Consider the following 25,227-nt stretch of genomic DNA (forward strand, 5'->3'; position numbering starts at 1 on the left):
GTTTTCTGTCATTCTAAATAATTCATCTTTACTGTATTGGGACAAAGATAAATGACAACGCTGCACGAGTAGTAAGATCCTTGACGGTGTTGAATGTAATCTATGGTGTGCTTGGGCATTTTTATATGACCCATAGTAGCGAGCAGCTGAATTTTCAGAGAAGGGGATTTGATATTTGTGAATCAGAGAAATTATCTGAAATGTTTTATTATGGATATGAAAATTAGTTTTTAAATATACGTTATTAATTTTATGAATGGAGAAGATTTTTGAAGGAAAATGTCAAGGTAACGAATGCATGCCCAAGACTGAAATGTTTGTATGTCAGAACTATTAACTAAAATAAATCTTTGTCCCGTAGATAACTAATAATATTCACGATTAGTGTTCATTTGATCTCTTTGTCTCCATTATGTCACAAGTAGCGCAATTATTTTAAATGTCTGCAATGTTTTTAGTAATGAGGGAGTTTTGTTTATGTTGTACAGTCTTTTTGAAAATCAGTAATTTTTCAAGATCAGTTGTTTTTAAATTAAAGACAAAAAAAGCAGTGAATAGATTATTTTTGTTTATCTGCTGCATTTTCAGCTTTCAATTTGCGTTCGAGAACATCAGTACACCAGACACAAAACAATATGATGAGCATGAGGGAACTTATTTTCATTTCCGGGCAGGTCTCACTTTCAAATGGTTCAAATGGCTGAGCATATGGGACTTAACATCTGTGGTCATTAGTCCCCTAGAACTTAGAACTACCTAACCCTAACTAACCTAAGGACATCACACACATCCATGCCCGAGGCAGGATTCGAACCTGCGAACTTAGCGGTCGCACGGTTCCAGACTGAAGCGCCTAGAACCGCTCTGTCACTCCGGCCGGCAGGTCTCACTTTGCATTTTTGTGAACAAACAGTACACTCAGAGTTTTCAGGTAGTCTGGTTTTTGCGCAGATTAATTTACAATGAACTGTGTACGTAACATTAAACAGTTATTTTCTACTGAGTTGAGGATATTTTATTTCGTGGATATTTCAAGTCAAACCTTGCACTTTATGTTACACAACTTTCATGATGTACTTAAGTACTGGGTTATAACTATAAGGTTTTCACTAGGTATACTATTACTCTCATTTGGGATTTAATGTGGTTTATTTTTATTATTTCAAGTTCAGCAAGTTTTGTTTCACTATTCAAATGTGCAACACAGGACCAACCAACAGTCAGTATAGTTCACCATTTGAATATGTATTTGCAGCTTACGTTACCCGACGAGAAAGTTTTTGAGAAGATGAATATTCAGAATTTTAATTTATAGATAGGTTTTTATAGAAAGCTTACAATGTAAGCCCAGGACAGCATGCCATGAAGGGCAACAAAACGGACGTAGAATATTTTCAAAGTACTGCTGTGCTGTAAGGGTGCCGCGAATGGGAACCAAAGTGGTCGTGCTATGACATGAATTGGCACCCCAGACCAACAATTCTGGTGGGCGTCAGTCACGTTGGTATGCCACCTCTGCCCGGTGCGTCCCCAAACACAACTTCGCTGGTGATTGGAGGCAATTCTACTCCAGTCAATGAGATTTCAGGCCGAAGAAGTGTCTGGAGACGCCCCAGACATTGGTTGGATGCCAACCTGGCTGTTACCCACCATACGCCAAGACAACCAGTAGTGGTGATCTGGGGCGCCATTTCATTTCATAGTAGAATCCACTTGGTTGTCATCCGCGGCTCCCTTACAGCTCAGCGGTACGTCGACAATAGTCTATGTGCCGTTTCGATGCCCTGCGTTGCACGCCATCCTGGGCTTACATTTCACCACGACATTGCCCGTCCACACACGGCAAGAGTTTCTACTGCTTGTCTTCTACTTTCCACACTGTATCTGGGCCAGAAAGGACGCCGGATGCAGCATTATGGGCAGGGCCCTCCAACCACTTTAGGATTTTGACGATCTAAAGGGCCAGTCGGAGAGAATTTGGCACGATATCCCCCAGGAGTACATGCAACAGCTATCAATCAGTGCCAAATCGAATACCTGCTTGCATAATGGCCAGAGGTGGACCAACACGTTATGAACTTACTCAACTTGTGACCCTTTTTCTCTTTAATAAATCATTCAATTTATCTGAAATTGTAATCAATTGTTTATATTTTTACATCGCATCTACCATTTTCCGCCCCACTAAGATAATTCCTTCATGGTGCGTCATTAATCATTTATCTTAACAGCGTAACTTAAATCTTAGAATGTCTTACCAAGGCAGTTTTGTAGAGCTGTGGTTCTCAACCTGGTGAATTTATCCCTGAGGGGTAAAATGTAATTTTCTCAGGGGTTAAAAAAAAACATTCAATTGTTTTTCGGTCACGAAACTACTGCAAGTGAGTAGTCTTTGCTTGTGTGTGTGTTATCGTAAATACAAACCTGGGAACGTGAACTGACAACCTAAATGTGCTACTGAGCTCAAAGCCACATCACTTACATGAAACTGAAAAGAATCCTGTGTGTGTGAATACCGATCTCACTCATAATCAAACCAATAATCTCTCACTCAGTAGACTCGGTCAGTGCGAAACATTTGAAAAAAGGTAACTGTATATACAAAACACACCAAATAGTGATGTCGACCTGCATAAGAATGTAACCTGAAACACTAGAAAATTTCTGCACTCACATATGCCCCAGATAAAATAAAGAAGCTGACAGAACCTACATTGCGTAAAGCAAACGAAACAATCACGTATATGAATCTCACCTGCAAGAATTAAGTACTGGCAGAAACAGCAGCACAGTAAGACTCCGAAACATCTAAAAAATTACTGTTAAAAACTAACTACAGTTGGTTTAGGGAAATTGGGTTCATAATTTTGACACAGAATACCAGTGAAACATGACTCAAACTTCAAAATCTATAATTTCAGTTAGGAAGGAACTTATAAAAAAAATTATAGACTAATATGAAAATTCATGTAATCTAATAACGTGTATGGTACAGTGAATTAATTCAGAAGATCAGTCAATAGAATAATTATCAAAAACTCGACTGTGACGAGGGTGAAGTGGATCAACAATACAAGTCTACAAAAATAAAAATAAAATCCTTACCACATAAAATAGTACCTTGTTTTTCACTACAAAACCTTTTTTGTGACCGTATGCTATCCAGCCATTGTTCTGAGTCATCATTATTCCTCTTAATAAATTTGGAACTCACTAGTTCCAAAAGAGCGTCCATGCATTACTCTATACTCTCAACAAACCTCTGCTGCACACCGCAGCTTTCCACTGCAGACTGTCAAATTTTCTTCGGCACCACATCGCAAACACACTGTTGCCTAAGAACAGTTTCTCTGACCACAGTTCTTCAAATATATCATTTTCCTTTACATATATTAACACATCCAATAACATCAAAAATTTTCCGTCGTACACTATATTACACTCCTGGAAACTGAAATAAGAACACCGTGAATTCATTGTCCCAGGAAGGGGAAACTTTATTGACACATTCCTGGGGTCAGATACATCACATGATCACACTGACAGAACCACAGGCACATAGACACAGGCAACAGAGCAAGCACAATGTCGGCACCAGTACCGTGTATATCCACCTTTCGCAGCAATGCAGGCTGCTATTCTCCTATGGAGACGATCGTAGAGATGCTGGATGTAGTCCTGTGGAACGGCTTGCCATGCCATTTCCACCTGGAGCCTCAGTTCGACCAGCGTTCGTGCTGGACGTGCAGACCGCGTGAGATGACGCTTCATCCAGTCCAAAACATGCTCAATGGGGGACAGATCCGGAGATCTTGCTGGCCAGGGTAGTTGACTTACACCTTCTAGAGCACGTTGGGTGGCACGGGATACATGCGGACGTGCATTGTCCTGTTGGAACAGCAAGTTTCCTTGCCGGTCTAGGAATGGTAGAACGATGGGTTCGATGACGGTTTGGATGTACCGTGCACTATTCAGTGTCCCCTCGACGATTACCGGAGGTGTACGGCCAGTGCAGGAGATCGCTCCCCACACCATGATGCCGGGTGTTGGCCCTGTGTGCCTCGGTCGTATGCAGTCCTGATTGTGGCGCTCACCTGCACGGCGCCAAACACGCATACGACCATCATTGGCACCAAGGCAGAAGCGACTCTCATCGCTGAAGACGACACGTCTCCATTCGTCCCTCCATTCATGCCTGTCGCGACACCACTGGAGGCGGGCTGCACGATGTTGGGGCGTCAGCGGAAGACGGCCTAACGGTGTGCGGGACCGTAGCCCAGCTTCATGGAGACGGTTGCGAATGGTCCTCGCCGATACCCCATGAGCAACAGTGTCCCTAATTTGCTGGGAAGTGGCGGTGCGGTCCCCTACGGCACTGCGTAGGATCCTAGGTCTTGGCGTGCATCCGTGCGTCGCTGCGGTCGGGTCCCAGGTCGACGGGCACGTGCACCTTCCGCCGACCACTGGCGACAACATCGATGTACTGTGGAGACCTCACTCCCCACGTGTTGAGCAATTCGGCGGTACGTCCACCCGGCCTCCCTCATGCCCACTATACACCCTCGCTCAAAGTCCGTCAACTGCACATACGGTTCACGTCCACGCTGTCGCGGCATGCTACCAGTGTTAAAGACTGCGATGGAGCTCCGTATGCCACGGCAAACTGGCTGACACTGACGGCGGCGGTGCACAAATGCTGAGCAGCTAGCGCCATTCGACGGCCAACACCGCGGTTTCTGGTGTGTCCGCTGTGCCGTGCGTGTGATCATTGCTTGTACAGCCCTCTCTCAGTGTCCGGAGCAAGTATGGTGGGTGTGACACACCGGTGTCAATGTGTTGTTTTTTCCATTTCCAGGAGTGTATTTTTAAAGTCGATTACTATGATCAATATTTCGTTATTCTGTCACACTGATAACGGAAATGAGTAGCATAACATGTGACATGATATGGAGTTTAAAGCTAGTGAATCGAATGTATGAACGTCTTCCTCACACAGTCCACCCACTTCGTGTATGAGAATACTTTGTACTTTTTATCAGGAATCTATGAGAGTAAAATTGAGAAATGTATCACATTGCTTAAATACCTCTTGAAAATGCCTTCCATAGTTTAGGTAGTTCGCGCTGTAAACCACAGATTTGTTTCTTTATTCACTTCACAACATTAAATGAATAAATTGACTGCTAAATATAACAATAAAAATCCAATGGCTGCTACACTGCCTTACGGCCTGCACAGCATAATAATAATAATTATTATTATAACGTAGTGAGACATCTAAGGAATGGAAGCATATGTCGTCACCTCCAGATGATGCCCACCGTATTCTTCGATGTCGAATTCCTCGAGCACAGAAAAGACATTAACAGTGACATGTACTGCGAGACACACCGTAGCCTACGCAAGTCCATCAAGAGCAAACGGCCAGGGTTGCTCACGGAGGGAGTGATTCAACTCCACGATGAGAAGCGTCCACACGGCTCGAAAGTCACACAAAGAGGAATGACCAAGTTCAATTGGGAACAGCTTAAGCATTCGTCCTACAGCCCGGATATGTCACCCTGTGATTTCAAAGTGTTTGGTTTGCTCCAAAAAAAAAAAAAAAAATCCTCAAAGGGATTGAACTCTGACGGCGAACTGAAGGATGCAGTGGAGGATTGGCGCTTCCAACAGCCAAGGAATTCCGGGAACGTGAGATCCTTCGGCTCGTGAAACAGTGTGATATTTGCTCTGGTGATAGCTTTTGAATGACTCCGATTATACCCACAGTGCTGTTTAGTACTTTTTTTTTTGTACACACTTCATATCATTATTATTAGTGTCAGTGGTCAGTTCCAAAGCACTGGTAGCCAGATGGTTTCAAATTTCTGCCGTTTTAGAAGTAAGAAGTATAGCAATCAAATGATTTACAAACAGTAAATGAAACGCATGCATTTTAACTTGGTGTTGCAAGGTGTGGGCGGATGAAGCAAGTGTCACTAGGGAGAAAAGTGGTGCAGAGAAACCAATTTAGCAATAAAGAGTCTATCCTCAGAGTGGATAGTTAGCTTTCTTTTCTTAGAAGGAGTTATGAGCGGCACTTTCGGTGCACTGAGAACTGCTTTATCATTCTGTAAGAAAAGTTAGTTAGAAATAAGTAGTATCTGTTGTTACAATGAGTCACTAGTTAGTGGTTTAATCTAACACTCAAAAACATTTAATAATTAAAAAATGTTCATATATATATGTTGATGATGGCGTCGTACATCAGAGAGAGACTTACTACTGAAATTTCAAGACAGCACTTTTCGGAAGAGCCCAGACGGCATGTTACTTCCTCCTACATACATCTAGCAAAATGATCATGACAAGAAAATTCGAGAAATTAGAGCTAACACAGAGGCTTACCTACAAGCGCCATTCGAGATTGGAACAGGGAAAAGGGAGGGGGGGGGGGGGGGAGGTTAAATGGTTCAAATGGCTCTGAGCACTGTGGGACTCAACATCTATGGTCATCGGTCCCCTACAACTTAGAACTACTTAAACCTAACTAACCTAAGGACAACACACAACACCCAGCCATCACGAGGCAGAGAAAACCCCTGACCCCGCCGGGAATCGAACCCGGGAACCCGGGCGCGAGAAACGAGAACGCTACCGCACGACCACGAGATGCGGGCGGAATCGGTTAGTCTGTAGTCTGCCACATATCGTTGGTTGTTTGCGGAGTTGATGTAGATGATGGGGGAATGGAGGGGAGAGAGGGGGTACCAGCTAATATCTAACTGCGCTCAGTGGTATCCAGCTAATATCTCCGCTCAATGGTAACGGTATTATGTAGGTTGGGAATTACTGGTCTAGAGTTTAGCCTTCTACAAAGGTGAAGCGTGGACGATATACAGTTCAGACAAGAGCAGAATAGATTATTTTGAAATGTAGTGCTTCAGAAGGACGTTGGAAATTAGATGGGTACGTCAGAGAACTATTGAGGATATACTGAACTGAAATGGGAAAAGAAAATTTATGCCATATCCTTAGTTAAAGAAGAGGACACATCGTTAAGCAGTAAGGAATCGTCAATTTTGCACTGGAGAATAGTTTGGGAGGAGAAAATTACAGAAAGAGACCAAGACATGACCACAGTAAACATGTTAAAATAGATGCAGGTTGCGCTAAGTATTCACACATGGAGAGCCCTGTATAGAATAGACTGACGAGGACAGCGGCATCAAACAATATTCGGTCTGACGACCACAAAAAACGACAACAGCATCAACTGATGTTAAAAATCGAGCAAGCGTAATTCCTGTAAGTCAACATACGTAAACATGCAGTTAGAATTCCGTAATTATCAGATAAAGTGTAGCAGTCGTACAATTATGAAAGAGGTGCTTAGCTTGTTGTCTGGTGCACTGTAACAATATTACATGTTATCGTGATTTTATTCAAATTGTCTACTATGTCTCTTCATAGCACCATCATTACTAACTAACGTATTTAAAATTTCTTTCTGATGTCTAGGCAGCGAAGGACACTGGTTTATGCGTGCATTTAATGAGAGGAATACAGAGTTTGGGTGATTTAGATTACAATGTGGCTTCGGCATTGAGGTAATTACAAGTTCCCCGCAGCATGCTGAAAGAAAAATGCTAGAGGTTGTGATAAAGTAGCTGTTCCGGCGTACGCCTGAATTGAGTGATACGGGAACGACGGCAAGCTTAAATTAGGATGATTGGACTTGGATTTCCGTCCCAGACCTCCCAAATACACCTGCAGCGTCTAACTCACTGAACCCCTTAGCGGTAGGTACAGATCAATACACTGGGTGTAAAGTCATTCTAATGAACTGATTCTGTCCCTGAAGCGCAAATTGTAGATTGTCTGACAACTACAGTTCATTGGCTATCAGAAACAACTTATTCGACAAGAAATTTTTTTAACTGTTACTGCTTTCCATTTTGTCTGCGTTGCTGTTGTGTACTGAACTGGCTTCCTATTCTTGAACTTCCGTGTACGTCTCTGTCGTAATATTGACCTTTATAATGATAGTGCTGGTCTTACATAAAAATAAGTCATATAAGAGAGTCCGCAGATCAGTTTGAAATTGTATAACTATATTGAAATCAACATTTACTAAAAAGCAATTATAAAACATAAAACTGTATACGAAATAAGGTATCCTGTGAAACTTCTGTGCTGCGCAGAGTGAGCAGTGCTAGAATGTGCGACTTCACAGTACGTACATTGTAGTTCCAACTCAAAAAACAAACGAGTAAAAATTTCTACATAAAATTTCAAATCGAATTTTGAAAGAATGTAAGTTCAAAATGCATCCATAAAAATGTGATGTAAATTTACATACTCAAAATGACAAAATTCCAGACATTAAATAATGCCCAAGCGAATGTAACACTGCGCTGTAAGAATAAGACAGTCTGCATAAGAAATAACATCTCAGCTGACGTTTTATTAACTGAACATGATACGATTTCTGAAACGCAAAGCATAACTGTAAATTATCTTACTGTGTCCTGACTGATATTAAACTGCCCGTAAGAAATTGGTGAATATTAAAATACCAGCTAAAGAAAAGAAATCTTGTCTAGTGCAATGCATGGAAAAGCAGCTGTGGCAAGCACATATTTTATTTTCAATGTGTTCTGCTCAATGCAGTGCGGCGACGCACAATTACAAAAACAGTTTTCATGAAGAGATGATGGTACAAACTCGACTTATTAAATGACTGAAAGAGGACAGCATAAAAAAATTATATTGCGGAACTTTGAGTCCTTAACAATTGCAGCTGTATTTACAAAATAAATTCTTACTAAAAAGTATAACTCTGCTATTAAATTAGAAGAATGTTAAAGCAGTGTTGAATCTACAACTCTCGGTGCAATCCATGTGAACACATGATTTTGCTTGATCTCGATTCGACAATCAAACTACCTGAGCATAATAAATAAAGAGAAAATTGCTAAGTATTTGCCTTTCTCAAACTCGTGATACATCTCGCGCGACCAAGCAATGCAGCGACTACATTACCTGAAAATCTTCACACTTCTCAAATCAGTCTTTACCAAATCATCTTTCCGAAAAGCAACATCCTTTGCTTTTGCATCTCTGTGTCTTCCTAGTTGTTTCTAGACGGCACGGCGGCGTGACCAACTCCTGAGTCCCGCAGTTGTTTCTCACTGAAAGCTGCTGGCAACGACAATGTTACCGACAACCAAGGATCGCACTGCTTGTTCTCAGAACTTCTGCTGTGTAGCGTATAGACTATTGAAGACTTCTGTTTGAAAAATATCCAGTGTACAACTATGAAGTGCGACACATCGAATACAAAGAATGAAACTTTGAGTCCTTAACAATTGCTGCCGTATTTACAAATATCAATTCTTACTAAAAATACATCTCTGCTATGAAATTATTTAGTAGAATGTTAAAGGAGTGTGGAATCTATGCCGGCCTCTGTTGCCGAGCGGTTCTAGGCGCTTCAGTCCGGAACCGCGCTGCTGCTACGGTCGCAGGTTGGGTGAGGCAACAGACAGATGGCAAGTCTGGTGAATGGGATGATTACTCCAACAACTTGTGGTTCATATCACTTAGTTTTCCCATTGCTGCGAAACTTTCATGTGCCATGATGAAAAATTATTTCTTTTCGTTTGTAACCCTGGCTTCTTCGTACTTATTGGGCCAAATGGCTTGCGAAGTACACTGAAATGAAAGAAGTCATGGGATAGCGATATGTTCATATACAGAAGGATGTGGTATCGCGTACACAAGGTATAAAAGGGCAGTGCATTGTGGAAGTTGTGATTTGTGCTCAGGTGGTTCATCTGAAAACGTTTCCGACGTGATCTGGGCCAGACGACGGGAATTAACAGAATTTCAATGCAGAATGGTTGTTGTAGCTAGACGGATGGGACTTTACATTTCGAAAATCGTTAGGGAATCCAATATCCGCAATCCACAGTGCCGATAATAGCGAATTTCAGGCATTACCTCCCACCACGCATAAAGCAGTGGCCGACGACCTTCACTAAACGACGGAGAGCAGCGGTGTTTCTGCGCAGTTGTCATTGCTAACAGACAAATAATAGTGCGTGAAATCAATGTGGGACGTATCCGTTACGACAGTGCGGCGAAATTTGGAGTTAATGGGCTATGGCAGCAGGCGACGACAACTGCCACGAGTGCCTTTGCTAACAGCACGACGTTGTCCGCAGCGCCTCTCCTGGGCTCGTTATGATATCGGTTGTACCGCAGACGAAAACCGTGGCCTGTGAGATGACTCCCGATTTCAGTTGATAAGAGCTAATGGTAGGGTTCGCACGAAGCCTTAGACCGGAGTTGTCAACAAGGTAGTGTGCAAGTTGGTAGCGGCTCCGTAACGCTCAGTGCTGTGTTTACATGAAGTGGACTTGGTGCTTGTAATGGTTCTTTATTTACGTGTCCATTACGGCACTCCAACCCCAGTTCTCGATACCAGTAATGTCGCACTACTTTTCTGCTAAGTAACAGATATAATTTTGTGACAATATTCACATTTGGTTTTATCAATGTATAGGTACTCCGATGTATCGATATATTACAGTGATATGGTTCTTGCCGGCCGGAGTGACCGAGCGGTTCTAGGCGCTACAGTCTGAAACCGCGCGACCGCTACGGTCACAGGTTCGAATCCAGCCTCGGGCATGGATGTGTGTGATGTCCTTAGGTTAGTTAGGTTTAAGTAGTTCTCAGTTCTAGGGGACTGGTGACTTCAGAAGTTAAGTCCCATAGTGCTCAGAGTTATTTGAACCATTTGACATGGTTCTTGTGTGTATTCATTTCTGTGAGACTGTCATAATCTTTGACTTACTTGTAACCGTTTTGGCGCGAATGCGCACAGGGCAGTCTTTGTTTCACTTTGCAGAAGTTAAGTTGTTATTTCGCTTTGTAAAAGAAAAGTCTTGTGTTTGGTTAAAGTGGAAATTAAATATATGAAGATTGATACAAAACTGTTTCCTTGATGATGTGGCAATTAAGAAGAAGTATATGTGAATTTATAAGAAGTTTAATAAAAATGTGGATCTTGAACACCAAGTCAAATATTATTTCTACCATACCCTCGTTCTGATCTGGTATTGTTTGATCATTAAGGATTTCCTGAAAAACACATTTGTTAGGTCTTCAAATATTGCTAAAATACAGATCTGGACCACCCAGCAGTCAAAGTGGAATCACCCTAGAATCAACAAGATGAGCGTGGGAATTCATTCAAGATAAGAACCAAAATTAATGACTTTTTTACAGTGACTTCATTATTTCCATTCTGACGATACCACCCACAGTCAGTAGCTTTGTTGTTGCCCGATAAAGCGAGCATATGCTGCGTGAGCAACATTATTAATCTGATTTATAGCCAACTTTGCAAGTGGTGATATTGTTAGATGCTCTGGCTCAACTGAACCGATTGTTGACTCGAAATGGTTACGTTCCGCTTCTTGGAGACCATCTGCAGCCATTTCCGATAGAACTTTTATGCATGTCAATGTGCCATGTCAGCGGGCCACAACTATCGCGATTATTTTGAAAAACATTCTGGACAATTCGAGAGAATAGTGTGGCCATCCAGATCACCCGACGTGAACTGCATCAAACATTTATGAGACATAACCGAGAGCTCAGTTGGTGCACAAAATCCTGCACCGGCAACATTTTCGCAATTATAGTCGGCTATAGAGACAGTGCTCAAAGTCTTTAACAAGTCTGCGATCCTGAAAGTGTATAAATTTGAAGAGGTTGCCATGCAGTTGCAAACCCATGGTTTATTTAGCCCTTGACCAAGGTTTAGATATTTATAACAATATCTTCTTCAGAAGAAGTGAGCCTTGAAGAATTTTTTATAAATGTCGAAACTAGGCCAAGGACTAAATAAACCGTGGGTTTGCAACCGGTTGGATGATTTTTTCAGCCTCGACAATGTATAATATATCTGCAGGGGACTTGCAACGGTATGTTGAGTCAATACCATGTCGAGTTGCTGCAGTGCGCCGAGCAAAACGAGGTCCGACACAACATTAGGAAATATATCGCATGACTTTTTCCAATTCGGTGTATTCACCAGTTATTCTTTTTCCCTTTGAAAGGTAATTTATAACAGTCCTCTCCTTCATACAGCATAAAAATCGGCTTTGCTTAAATAGGCCGCTTCAGATCTTTTCGCCACAGAACATATGGTGGCTTGTGGATGACAAAAAAGTGGTTCAAATGGCTCTAAGCACTATGGGACTTAACATATGAGGTCATCAGTCCCCTAGACTTATAACTACTTAAACCTAACTGACCTAACGACACCACTCACATTCATGTCCGAGGCAGGATCCGAACCTGCGATCGTGCAGCAGCGCGGTTCCGGGATGTGGCTCCTGGAACCGCTCGGCCACAGCGGCCGGCATTGAGTCAACACTCCTTTAACATTCTACTAACTAATTTCATAGCAGAGATGTATTTTTAGTAAGAATTGATTTTTGTAAATACGGCTCAATTGTTAAACTCAAAGTTTGTTTCTTTTTATTCGATGTGTCGTACTTCATAGTTGTACACAGGATATTTTTCAAACAGAAGTCTTCAGTAATCTATATGCTACACCACAGAAGTTCTGAGAACAAGCAGTGCGATCCTTGGTTGTCGGTAACATTGTCGTTGCCAGCAGCTTTCAGTGAGAAACAACTGAGGGACTCACGAGTTGGTCACGCCGCCGTGCCGTCTGGAAACAACTAGGACACAGAGATGCAAAAGCAAAGGATGTTGCTTTTCGGAAATACGATTTGGTAAAGACTGATTTGAGAAGTGTGAAGATTTTCAGGTAATGTAGTCGCTGCATTGCTTGGTCGCGCGAGATGTATCACGAGTTTGAGAAAGGCAAATACTTAGCAATTTTCTCTTTATTTATTATGCTCAGGTAGTTTGATTGTCGAATCGAGATCAAGCAAAATTATGTGTTCACATGGATGGCACCGAGAGTTGTAGATTCAACACTGCTTTAACATTCTTCTAATTTAATAGCAGAGTTATACTTTTTAGTAAGAATTTATTTTGTAAATACAGCTGCAATTGTTAAGGACTCAAAGTTCCGCAATATAATTTTTTTATGCTGTCCTCTTTCAGTCATTTAATAAGTTGAGTTTGTACCATCATCTGTTCATGAAAACTGTTTTTTGTCATTGTGCGTCGCTGCATTGTATTGAGCGGACTACATTAAAAATAAAATATGTGCTTGCCACAGCTGCTTTTGCATGCATTGCACAAGGTTTCCTTTCTTTAGATGGTTTGTTACTGCGCTGTATTCTAATATTCACCACTTGCTAACAGGCCAAATTTTTTTGCCTCAAGGCAAGTCATGAAAATTTGTTACGGGCAGTTTAGTATCAGTCAGGACATAGTAAGATAATTTACAGTTAAGCTTCGCATAGCAGAAATGTTATCATGTTCAGTTAATAAAACGTTCAGCACAGATTTTATTTCTTATGCAGACTTTCTTATTCTTACAACGCAGTGTTACATTCGCTTGGGCATTATTTAATGTCTGGAAGTTTATTTAGTAATTTTTTGTGTCTACACTGCTGGCCATTAAAATTGCTACACCACAAAAATGACGCGCTGCAGACGCGAAATTTAACCGACAGGAAGAAGACACCTACAACGTGCTGACATGAGGAAAGTTTCCAACCGATTTCTCATACACAAACAGCAGTTGCCGGCGTTGCCTGGTGAAAATTTGTTGTGATGCCTCGTGTAAGGAGGAGAAATGCTTACCATCAAGTTTCCACCTTTGATAAAGGTCGGATTGTAGCCTATCGCGATTGCGGTTTCTCGTATCGCGACATTACTGCTCGCGTTGGTCGAGATCCAATGACTGTTAGCAGAATATGGAACCGGTGGGTTCAGGAGGGTAATACGGAACGCCGTGATGGATCCCGACGGCCTCGTATCACTAGCAGTCGAGATGACAGGCATCTTACCCGCATAGCTGTAACGGATCGTGCAGCCACGTCTCGATCCCTGAGTCAACAGATGGGGACGTTTGCAAGACAACAACCATCTGCACGATCAGTTCGACGACGTTTGCAGCAGCATGGGCTATCAGCTCGGAGACCATGGCTGCGGTTACCCTTGACGCTGCATCACAGAGAGGTATCGATTCAACAAAAAATGGCTGAAATGGCTCTAAGCACTGCGGGACAACACATGAGCTCATCAGTCCCCTAGAATTAGAACTATTTAATCCTAACTAACCTAAGGACATCACACAGCCATGCCCGAGGCAGGATTCGAACCTGCGACCGTAGCAGCAACGCGGTTCCGGAATGAAGCGCCTAGAACCGCACGGCCACAGCCGCCGGATGTGGATGACAGATAATAGCCGTCGTTTGGCAGCAACATACACGGCAAGGCACTCATCAGACGGTTTGGCTGCCTGGCGGACACATACGGCCACTCGCCGACTGAACAACGCGCCTCCGCCGGACGCATTCGCTGCGAGGAGTGCCGCGCGGCTATTGTGTGCCTGACAAAAGGCCCGCAGGCAGCAAGCGGTGCGCGGCGAGTGTCGCCGTAGCGCACCGCCGTGGTCGTTGCGCGCGCTGGCAGAAAGCAGACGCCTGCCTGCCTGCTGCCTACACCGGCGCTGCCTCGTATGACGCCTGGCGCCGCGACGCGACACCCGCTAATTTGTTAATGCGCCACTGATGGCGCCGTCTGTTAATTAGCAAACCGACGGCCCCGCCTACACCCGCAGCACGCCGCCTGTGTGTGCCTCACGACAGCAGCGAAACATCCACAGTTGCCACGTTCGCAAACTAATTACACTTTGCTCTCAGAATAAGGGTCTGTTATCTATACAACACTGGGAATTATACATATGTTACAAGAAACATTATACAGGGTGGCCCATTGATCGTGACCAGGCCAAATATCTCACGAAATAAGCGTGAAACGAAAAAAACTACAAAGAACGAAACTTGTCTAGCTTGAAGGGGGAAACCAGATGGCGCTATAGTTGACCCGTTAGATGGCGCTGCCATGGGTCAAACGGACATCAACTGCGTTTTTTAAAAATAGGAACCCCCATTTTTTATTATATATTCGTGTAGTATGTAAAGAAATATGAATGTTTTAGTTGGACCACTTTTTTCGCTTTGTGATATATGGCGCTATAATAGTCACAAACATATGGTGTAAGACGTCGTGGTCTCCTGACCTTCATTGCTTACATATTCCGCCCTCACAATCATATTTCGCATCATCAAGACGCTTCATTCGAACCCGAACTCGATAAGATAAAGTCAATGTTGTATGAATTCATGTAAACGATATGGAAATAACAAGTGCGCACCGGGGTTGAAATACTCGAGGCTGGCGTACACACATACATTCCACACACGATGGTCGCAGGAGCTTTTAGTTCAAGAGAGACAGACCGCACACCGGGAGGCCAGTCCCTTCAGAGGACGAGTCAACCGCAGCCGCCCTTGCAGCAGACAGCGAGTGCCGAGTGAAAGGGGAAACGACCTCATGTTCGGCTTAAAAGCAAATTCTGCTACATTGTGTGGGAGCGACCAACCTACGCATTCTTTACACACAGCACACAGTTTCAGAGATTTTCACAGGGAGACAGCAAACGCCAAACTTCTTGTGTAGTGTGAACGGACAAGTTATAGTTAAACGCCTGCGAGCGAATATTTGAGTGGCATCGAGGTGGACTGGTTATCTGAACGGTGTACCACACCAATAGTTAGACTAGGGTCGAATAGGAATTCTTGACTTCATCAAGGCGTTGGGAGAGTTTGATTGGCGAAGGTCAATCCAGATAGAACGAGAGTTATCTTATTTGTCAGCAGTGAGCGGCGCAGACAGCAGTCATCGCAGCTTACGGTATTGTGCGCTACAGCTATTGCGAGCCCCATATTTCCTCCACAACAGTACACTTCACTGCATTTCACACGTGTCAGCCTCGACCGTACCTAGCAACATTCTAAAAGATAATTATTCAAGTTGAGTAGGCGCGCCTCTCAGCCATTCTGCCAAGTCAACAACAATCTTAAAGTTTGTATAGAAATTTCATTAGCGAATCCTGTCCTTGAGAGGTAACTTCACACTCTGAAAAGAACCAGGATATAACTTGTTCAATTCATAACTAAAAGTGCCATTGTGATTTCTCAGAATTTTTGCAAAATAAATAATAACTTTCGTTGGTTTCATGTTTTCCTTACACTAACTAGCACTACTCCAGTACCCAAGCATCTCACTAGTTACGTAAGAAATTTTGTGAATTTTTGTGTCATTTCCTTACGGCGGACGACTCCAGAAGATATTTATTGCTGAAAGTTTTTCCGGCATTTCCCTTTAGAACGTTAGCACCGTCCGTCTGACTTCTGTAGTTGTGTGGGAGTGGAAATTAAAACTTTCAGGAGCCACATGGTAAAGGCTACATCTCAGATTAATCCGTTACGCAGAACAACAGAGTATCAGATCTACCCCACGACCACAGAATGGTTCACAATTTTAGACGAACAGTTGGTAACAGGTAGGTTTTTTAAATTAAAATACAGGAGGTAGGTGCGGTTCGATTCTTCCAATGTGATACATGCACCTTTATGAACTTATCATTTCTGAGAACGCATGCTGTTACAGCGTGATTACCTGTAAATACCATATTAATGCAATAAATGCTCAAAATGATGTCCGTCTACCTCAATGCATTTGGCAATACGTGTAACGACATTCATCTCAACGGCGAGTAGTTCGCCTTTCGTAATGTTCGCACACGCATTGACAATGCGCTGACGCATGTCGTCAGGCGTTGTCGCTGGATCGCGATAGCAAATATCCTTGAACTTTCCCCACAGAAAGAAATCCGGGGACGTCAGATCCGGTGAACGTGCGGGCCGTGGTATGGTGCTTCGACGACCCACCCACCTGTCATGAAATATGCCATTCAATACCGCTTCAACCGCACGCGAACTATGTGACGGACATCCATCACGTTGGAAGTACATCGCCACATTACGTAGGAAATCAGCAAACATTGCACCATTTAGATTGCCATCGATAAAATGGGGGCCAGTTATTCTTCCTTCCATAATGCCGCACCATACATTAACCCGCCAAGGTCGCTGATGTTCCACTTGTCGCAGCCATCGTAGATTTTCCGTTGCCTGTTTACGTTATCGCTGTTGGTGAATGACGCTTCGTCGCTAAATAGAACGCGTGCAAAAAATCTGTCATCGTCCCGTAATTTCTCTTGTGCCCAGTGGCAGAACTGTACACAACGTTCGAAGTCGTCGCCATGCAATTCCTGGTGCATAGAAATATGGTACGGGTGCAATCGATGTTGATGTAGCGTTCCCTGTGTATTTGAGATTCCCGACTCTCGCGCAGTTTGTCTGCTATTGATGTGCGGATTAGCCGCGACAGCAGCTAAAACACCTACTTGGGCATCATCATTTGTTGCAGGTCGCGGATGACGTTTCACATGTGGCTGAACACTTCCCGTTTCCTTAAATAACGTAACAATCCGGTGAACGGTCCGGACACTTCGATGATGTCCAGGGTAGCGAGCAGCATACATAGCAGACGCCCGTTGGCCATAAATCACGAAGATACCGACCTTTTCCGCAATTAGTAAACAGTCCACTATAACACGGGTAACGTATCACGAAGCACATACCGTCCGCACTGGCAGAATGTTACGTGATACCACATAGTTATACGTTTGTGACTATTACAGAGCCATCTATCACAAAGCGAAAAAAGTGGTCCAACTAAAACATTCATACATCCTTACATACTACACGAATATGTAATAAAAAATGGGGGTTCCTATTTTAAAAAAACGCAGTTGATATGCGTTTGACCTATGGCGGCGCCATCTAGCGGGCCAAACAGAGCGGCATCTGGTTTCCCCCTTCAAGCTAGACGAGTTTCGTTCCTTGTAGTTTTTCCTTTTGATGCTTATTTCGTGAGATATTTGGCCCGGTCACTATCAATGGACTACCATGTGTATGGACATAAACTTCAGACTGAAAGAATAAACGACAAAGAATACATCAGAACTGGATCTTTGACATTATTGAGATAACTGGTTATTAAAATGAGTACATTAACAATTACAAGATAAAACCCCATCCCCACTCGTAGGTACGTCTACATATACATCATACTCCCACAAACCACCTCTTGGTGTGTGTCGGAGGGTACTTCTGGTACTATCGAAACCTCTGTCCTGTTCCACTCGCGAATGGCGCATGTGAAGAATAATTGTCGATAAATCTTTGTGTTGTCCCTAATCTCTTGCATTATTTCGTCGCGGTCATTACGCTGAATGAACGTGGGACGAAGTAACGAAATGAAGCGCCAAACAAACTGGTATAGTCATGCGTATTCAAATACAGAGATATGTAAACAGGCAGAATACGACGCTGCGGTCAGCAAAGCCTATCCAGGACAAGTGTCTGGCGCAGTTTTTAAATCGGTTACTGCTGCTACAAACGGAAGGTTATCAAGAGTGAAGGGAGATTGAACTTGGTGTTAGAGTTGGCACACGAACGACAAAAAAAAAATGTAAATGTCTTGTGACTAGGGCCTCCCCGTTGGGTAGACCGTTCGCCAGATGCAAGTCTTTCGATTTGACACCACTTCGACGACTTGCGCGTCGATGGGGATGAAATGATGATGATTAGGACAACACAACACCCAGTCCCTGAGCGGGGAAATCTCCGACCCAGCCGGGAGTCGAACCAGGGCCCTTAGGATTGACATTCTGTCGCGATGACCACTCAGCTACTGGGCACGGACACACGAACGATGGGACACAGCATCTCCGAGGTAGCGATGAAGTGGGGAATTCCCCGTACGACCATTTCAAGAGTGTACCGTGAATATCAGGAATCCGATAAAACATTAAATCCCCGACAGTGAATATCAGGAAACCGATAAAACATTAAATCCCCGACGTCACTGCGGGAGGGAAAAGATCCTGCAAGAAAGTGGCCAACGACGACTGAAGCGAATCGTTCAACGTGACAGAATCGCAACCTTACCACAGATTGCTGCTGATTTCACTGCTGGTCCAACAGCAAGTGTCATCTTGCGAGCTAGTTAGCAAAACATCGTCTATATGGGCTTTCGGAGCCGAAGAACTACTCGTGTAGCCTTAATGACAGCACAATACAAAGATTTGCGCCGCGCCTGGCCCCGTCAACAACGACATTGGACTGTTGATGACTGGAAACATGTTGCCTGGTTGGACGAGCCTCGTTTCAAATTGTATCGAGTGGATGGACGTTTACGGTTATGGAGACAATCTCATGAATCCATGGCTCCTGCATGCAGCAGGGGACTGTTCAAGCTGGTGGAAGCTCTGTTATAGCGTGGGTCGTGTGCAATTGGAGTGATACGGGACCCCTGATACGTCTAGATACGACTTTGACAGGTGACCCGTACGTAAGTATCCTGTCTCATCACCTAATCCATACATGTCCGTTGTACATTCCGACGTACTTGTGCAATTCCAGCAGGACAATATGACACCCCACACGTCCAGAATAGCTACAGAGTGGCTCCAGAAACACTCTTCTGTGTTAAAACACTTCCGCTGGCCACCAAACTCCGAAGACATGAAATTATTGAGCATATCTAGGATGCCTTTTAACGTGCTGTTCAGATAGATTTCCGCCCCTTAGTACTCCTGTGGATTTATGGATAGCTCTTCAGGATGTATGGTGTCAGTTCCCTCCAGTACTACTTCAGACTTTAGTCGAGTCTGTGCCACGTCGGTTTGTGGCACTTCTGCGTGTTCGCGGGGGCCCTACACGATATCAGGCAGGTGTACCAGTTTCTTGGACTCTTCAGTGTATGTTGTTCGACTGTTGCCGGAAAGTGTTCAATAGTAAACCTCTGTGATCCACAGCGTCTCTCTTGTAACGTCTGCCAATGGGGTTTCTAGAGCATCTCTGTAATGTCGGTAATGCTCTCGCGCAGCACACATAGTGTGTGACCTCATAACATAGCGTCGTATGCAGACTACAGAGGAACATTCGCATTGCACCCTGTTTATCGTTACTGAATTCGTTCCTGAGTGCAAATACTTCGTAACTGAACGTGAATTATTTTTCTTTGCTTTGTGTGCACAAGATGTCATGATTTGTGTGTATTCGTCAACCTATGATGATCTTTTTACTGGAAAAACGCCGTTTCGTTTTTCTGTGCCGATTTGTAGAAGGAATTATGACAGTGGCCCAAAACTTTATGTATTTAATTTTCTAGAGACTGAAACAATGAGGGAGAAATGGTTACCAAGAAGTCACAGGAAGAGTCTTCCTTATTCAACAGTGAGTTTTTGTTTTGTCTAAGTTCCTAAAACAGTGGTGTCTCGCACCGACTAACCGATCTGTTGACGAAACGTGTCGCTCTTCATTGAATCACAGTGCATGGTGGAGGGTACATCGTACCAGTAATAGTAATTTTCTTCCCTGTTCAGTTCCTTTACTGACGGAGGAAAAAGGCCTAAATACACTCCTGGAAATGGAAAAAAGAACACATTGACACCGGTGTGTCACACCCACCATACTTGCTCCGGACACTGCGAGAGGGCTGTACAAGCAATGATCACACGCACGGCACAGCGGACACACCAGGAACCGCGGTGTTGGCCGTCGAATGGCGCTAGCTGCGCAGCGTTTGTGCACCGCCGCCGTCAGTGTCAGCCAGTTTGCCGTGGCATACGGAGCTCCATCGCAGTCTTTAACACTGGTAGCATGCCGCGACAGCGTGGACGTAAACCGTATGTGCAGCTGACGGACTTTGAGCGAGGGCGTATAGTGGGCATGCGGGAGGCCGGGTGGACGTACCGCCGAATTGCTCAACACGTGGGGCGTGAGGTCTCCACAGTACATCGATGTTGTCGCCAGTGGTCGGCGGAAGGTGCACGTGCCCGTCGACCTGGGACCGGACCGCAGCGACGCACGGATGCACTCCAAGACCGTAGGATCCTACGCAGTGCCGTAGGGGACCGCACCGCCACTTCCCAGCAAATTAGGGACACTGTTGCTCCTGGGGTATCGGCGAGGACCATTCGCAACCGTCTCCATGAAGCTGGGCTACGGTCCCGCACACCGTTAGGCCGTCTTCCGCTCACGCCCCAACATCGTGCAGCCCACCTCCAGTGGTGTCGCGACAGGCGTGAATGGAGGGACGAATGGAGACGTGTCGTCTTCAGCGATGAGAGTCGCTTCTGCCTTGGTGCCAATGATGGTCGTATGAGTGTTTGGCGCCGTGCAGGTGAGCGCCACAATCAGGACTGCATACGACCGAGGCACACAGGGCCAACACCCGGCATCATGGTGTGGGGAGCGATCTCCTACACTGGCCGTACACCTCTGGTGATCGTCGAGGGGACACTGAATAGTGCACGGTACATCCAAACCGTCATCGAACCCATCGTTCTACCATTCCTAGACCGGCAAGGGAACTTGCTGTTCCAACAGGACACTGCACGTCCGCATGTATCCCGTGCCACCCAACGAGCTCTAGAAGGTGTAAGTCAACTACCCTGGCCAGCAAGATCTCCGGATCTGTCCCCCATTGAGCATGTTTTGGACTGGATGAAGCGTCGTCTCACGCGGTCTGCACGTCCAGCACGAACGCTGGTCCAATTGAGGCGCTAGGTGGAAATGGCATGGCAAGCCGTTCCACAGGACTACATCCAGCATCTCTATGATCGTCTCCATGGGAGAATAGCAGCCTGCATTGCTGCGAAAGGTGGATATACACTGTACTAGTGCCGACATTGTGCATGCTCTGTTGCCTGTGTCTATGTGCCTGTGGTTCTGTCAGTGTGATCATGTGATGTATCTGACCCCAGGATGTGTCAATAAAGTTTCCCCTTCCTGGGACAATGGATTCACGGTGTTCTTATTTCAATTTCCAGGAGTGTATTTCCGTATACGCCGTCACCTCCTATCTCTTTGACGAGATCCCTACCTCAGTGGCGGCATTGTGGTTGCACAGTCATCATTGAATAGAGGTTCTCTAAATGGGGTTATAAATTTGTGCGAAGTGGCACTTCTGCAGACAGACATTTATGAGGGCCTTTGTGCTCTTGGTATAACTAGTGCCTATTTGCAGGTAGCATACACGCACACAAAGAATTTATTGCCTTCATAGTAGGGTAGCGCAGCGTGCTGTAGTTTACTACTCACATGACTAGGAATTAGCTTTAAAATGTGTTGAAAAATTATTCTGCTCTTACCATTTTCAGGCCAATCCGCCTATCTTCAGACGGGGTATAGGTTAGGTTAGAATATGATAGTATGGTTTTGGGTTAGCGAAAACAAATGTGTAGGCAAAAAACTAGCTGACACGCCTTGGGCTGAGTAGAAATGTCAACACATTCCAACACAAGTGCCACTGTGCTCAACTGTCGCGAACTCCACCAAATTTACCCAGTATTTTTTCCCGAGCATTATATCCTCTTTCTTCCAAGAATTTCTTTCGTGTTAACAGAAGAGCCAACACCGTGTTACGAGTGGAGGCCGAAACGCACGCGTTTTACCTCACGCAGGCTGGCGTGAGGAGGGAAGAACTACACTGACGTGAGGTCTGGAACATGACAAGGAATGAGAATTCAGAAAGCGGACATAATTAGTTTGATACTTAACTTTAATCCATTATTGATGAACGTCGCTCTTGATAGTACATGAGTCACAATATTATCTGTTCAGAATACATTATTGAAGATAGTATTTATAGTAACTGCATATGGCGGCTTGCTAGGTCGTAGAAAATGACGTAGCTGAAGGCTATGCTGCACTGTCGTCTCTGCAAATGAGAGCGTATGTATACAGTGAACCATCGCTAGCAAAGTCGGCTGTACAACTGGGGCGAGTGCTAGAGAGTCTCTCCAGACTAGACCTGCCGTGTGGCGGCGCTCGCTGTGCAATCACAGATAGGGGCGACCCGCGGGTCCGACGTTTACTAACGGGCCGCGGCCGATTTAAAGGCTACCACCTAGCAAGTGTGGTGTCTGGCGGTGACACCACAATTTACATTTATGTAATAAAAACAGTCCATCCAGATAACAAAAGGTTTTTATTTTTTTGATATGGTAAACAGTTTCAGTCGTATATCGACAGTCATAAGACCAATAATGTATTTGAAATTAATAGGGTAGGCTAGGTATAATACAGTTATTCACTTTAACTGATATTAGGTAAGTAAAACAGCTACAAACTAAATAAAATAAAAATCCATAGTCCATCTGCCGTCTGCTACTGGCTACCATGGGGATGTTAACTGGTTGTAAAGAGAGCTCCGCCCATCATCTGCGCGTGATCCGTTGGACAACCAATAACATTAAGACACGCAAAATAGCGTGTGTACGACTATAAAATCTGTGTTAGATTATGTGTAAAGTTATATTGTTAGTTACAAACACAAACATTGAAAATATATGTAAATTAATTGAAAAAATGGTGAAATGTTACAGAAACTAATAGAATGCTAAAACGCAATCAACCACCGTCTGTGTCCAATAAATAAATCTATTTGATCCTGCATATATTGACAAAGTTTATGGTACAGGCAGTGTACTTATTGACGCAAAGATGTTTAGAGCAGAGCGCTGGTAGATACCGAGGGAACAGACGCTCTCCATGTCTACCGCTTGTTCTTTGTTTGAATACATAACTTTTTCCATTAAAACGTAAAGCGTCTATCAACCAGAAAATTGTTTAGAATATCAAACTAATTTATTAGCCATGATAGTGTTAGATACGTCTTGTTAGAAAATAGATTAAGGAAAGTCAAACCTAAGTTTCTAGCATTTGTAGACTTAGAGAAAGCTTTTGACAATGTTGAGTGGAATACTCTCTTTCAAATTCTGAAGGTGGCAGAGGTAAAATACAGAATCGAAATGCTATTTACAATTTGTACAGAGACCAGATGGTAGTTATAAGAGTCGAGGGACATGAAAGGGAAGCAGTGGTTGGGAAGGGAGTAAGACAGGGTTGTAGCCTCTCCCCGATATTATTCAATCTGCGTATTGAGCAAGCAATAAAGGAAACGAAACAAAAATTCGGAGTAGGTATTAAAATACAAGGAGAAGAAATAAAAACTTTGAGGTTCGCCGATGACATTGTAATTCTGTCAGAGACAGCAAAGGACTTGGAAGAGCAGTTGAACGGAATGGACAGTGTCTTGAAATGAGGATTTAAGATGAACATCAACAAAAGCAAAACGAGGATAATGGAATGTAGTCGAATTAGGTCGGGTGATGCTGAGGGAATTAGATTAGGAAATGAGACACTTAAAGTAGTAGAGGAGTTTTGCTATTTGGGGAGCAAAGTAACTGATGATGGTCGAAGTAGAGAGGATATAAAATGTACACTGGCAATTGTACGGAAAACGTTTCTGAAGAAGAGAAATTTGTTAACATCGGGTATAGATTTGTCAGGAAGTCATTTCCGAAAGTATTTGTATGGAGTGTTGCCATGTATGGAAGTGAAACATGGTCGATAAATAGTTTGGACAAGAAGAGAGTAGAAGCTTTCGAAATGTGGTGCTACAGAAGAATGCTGAAGATTAGATGGGTAGATCACATAACTAATGAGGAAGTATTGAAGAGGATTGGGGAGAAGAGAAGTTTGTGGCACAACTTGACCAGAAGAAGGGATCGGTTGGTGGGACATGTTCTGAGGCATCAAAGGATCACCAATTTAGTATTGGAGGGCAGCGTGGAGGGTAAAAATCGCAGAGGGAGACCAAGAGATGAATACACTAAGCAGATTCAGAAGGATGTAGGCTGCAGTAGGTACTGGGAGATGAAGAAGCTTGCACAGGATAGAGTAGCATGGAGAGCTGCATCAAACCAGTCTCAGGACTGAAGACCACAACAACAACAACCCGTCTTGCTTGTCTACAGCCTGTAGAGTGTTATAAGAAACCATTTTAGGGACACTTATTGTTTAATGTGGTGTATAAACTACGGTGCAGTTTGCATTTTACACATTCTCAGTGCATTTGAAGACACAGACTTCACAAATTCCAAAACGGAATACATTAGCGATCATCGATCAAATCTGCATGCCTTGGACTTCCTAATTTCCTAGAAATAAAACATGAATTTCGACCTCTGGAATGATCTTAATTATTTTTATAACTGGGGTACACAGCTCCGCAGTATGGTGTTCACGCACATTGAGC

This window comes from Schistocerca gregaria, chromosome 4 (assembly GCF_023897955.1).
Source record: "Schistocerca gregaria isolate iqSchGreg1 chromosome 4, iqSchGreg1.2, whole genome shotgun sequence".
Taxonomy (NCBI): Eukaryota; Metazoa; Arthropoda; class Insecta; order Orthoptera; family Acrididae; genus Schistocerca; species Schistocerca gregaria.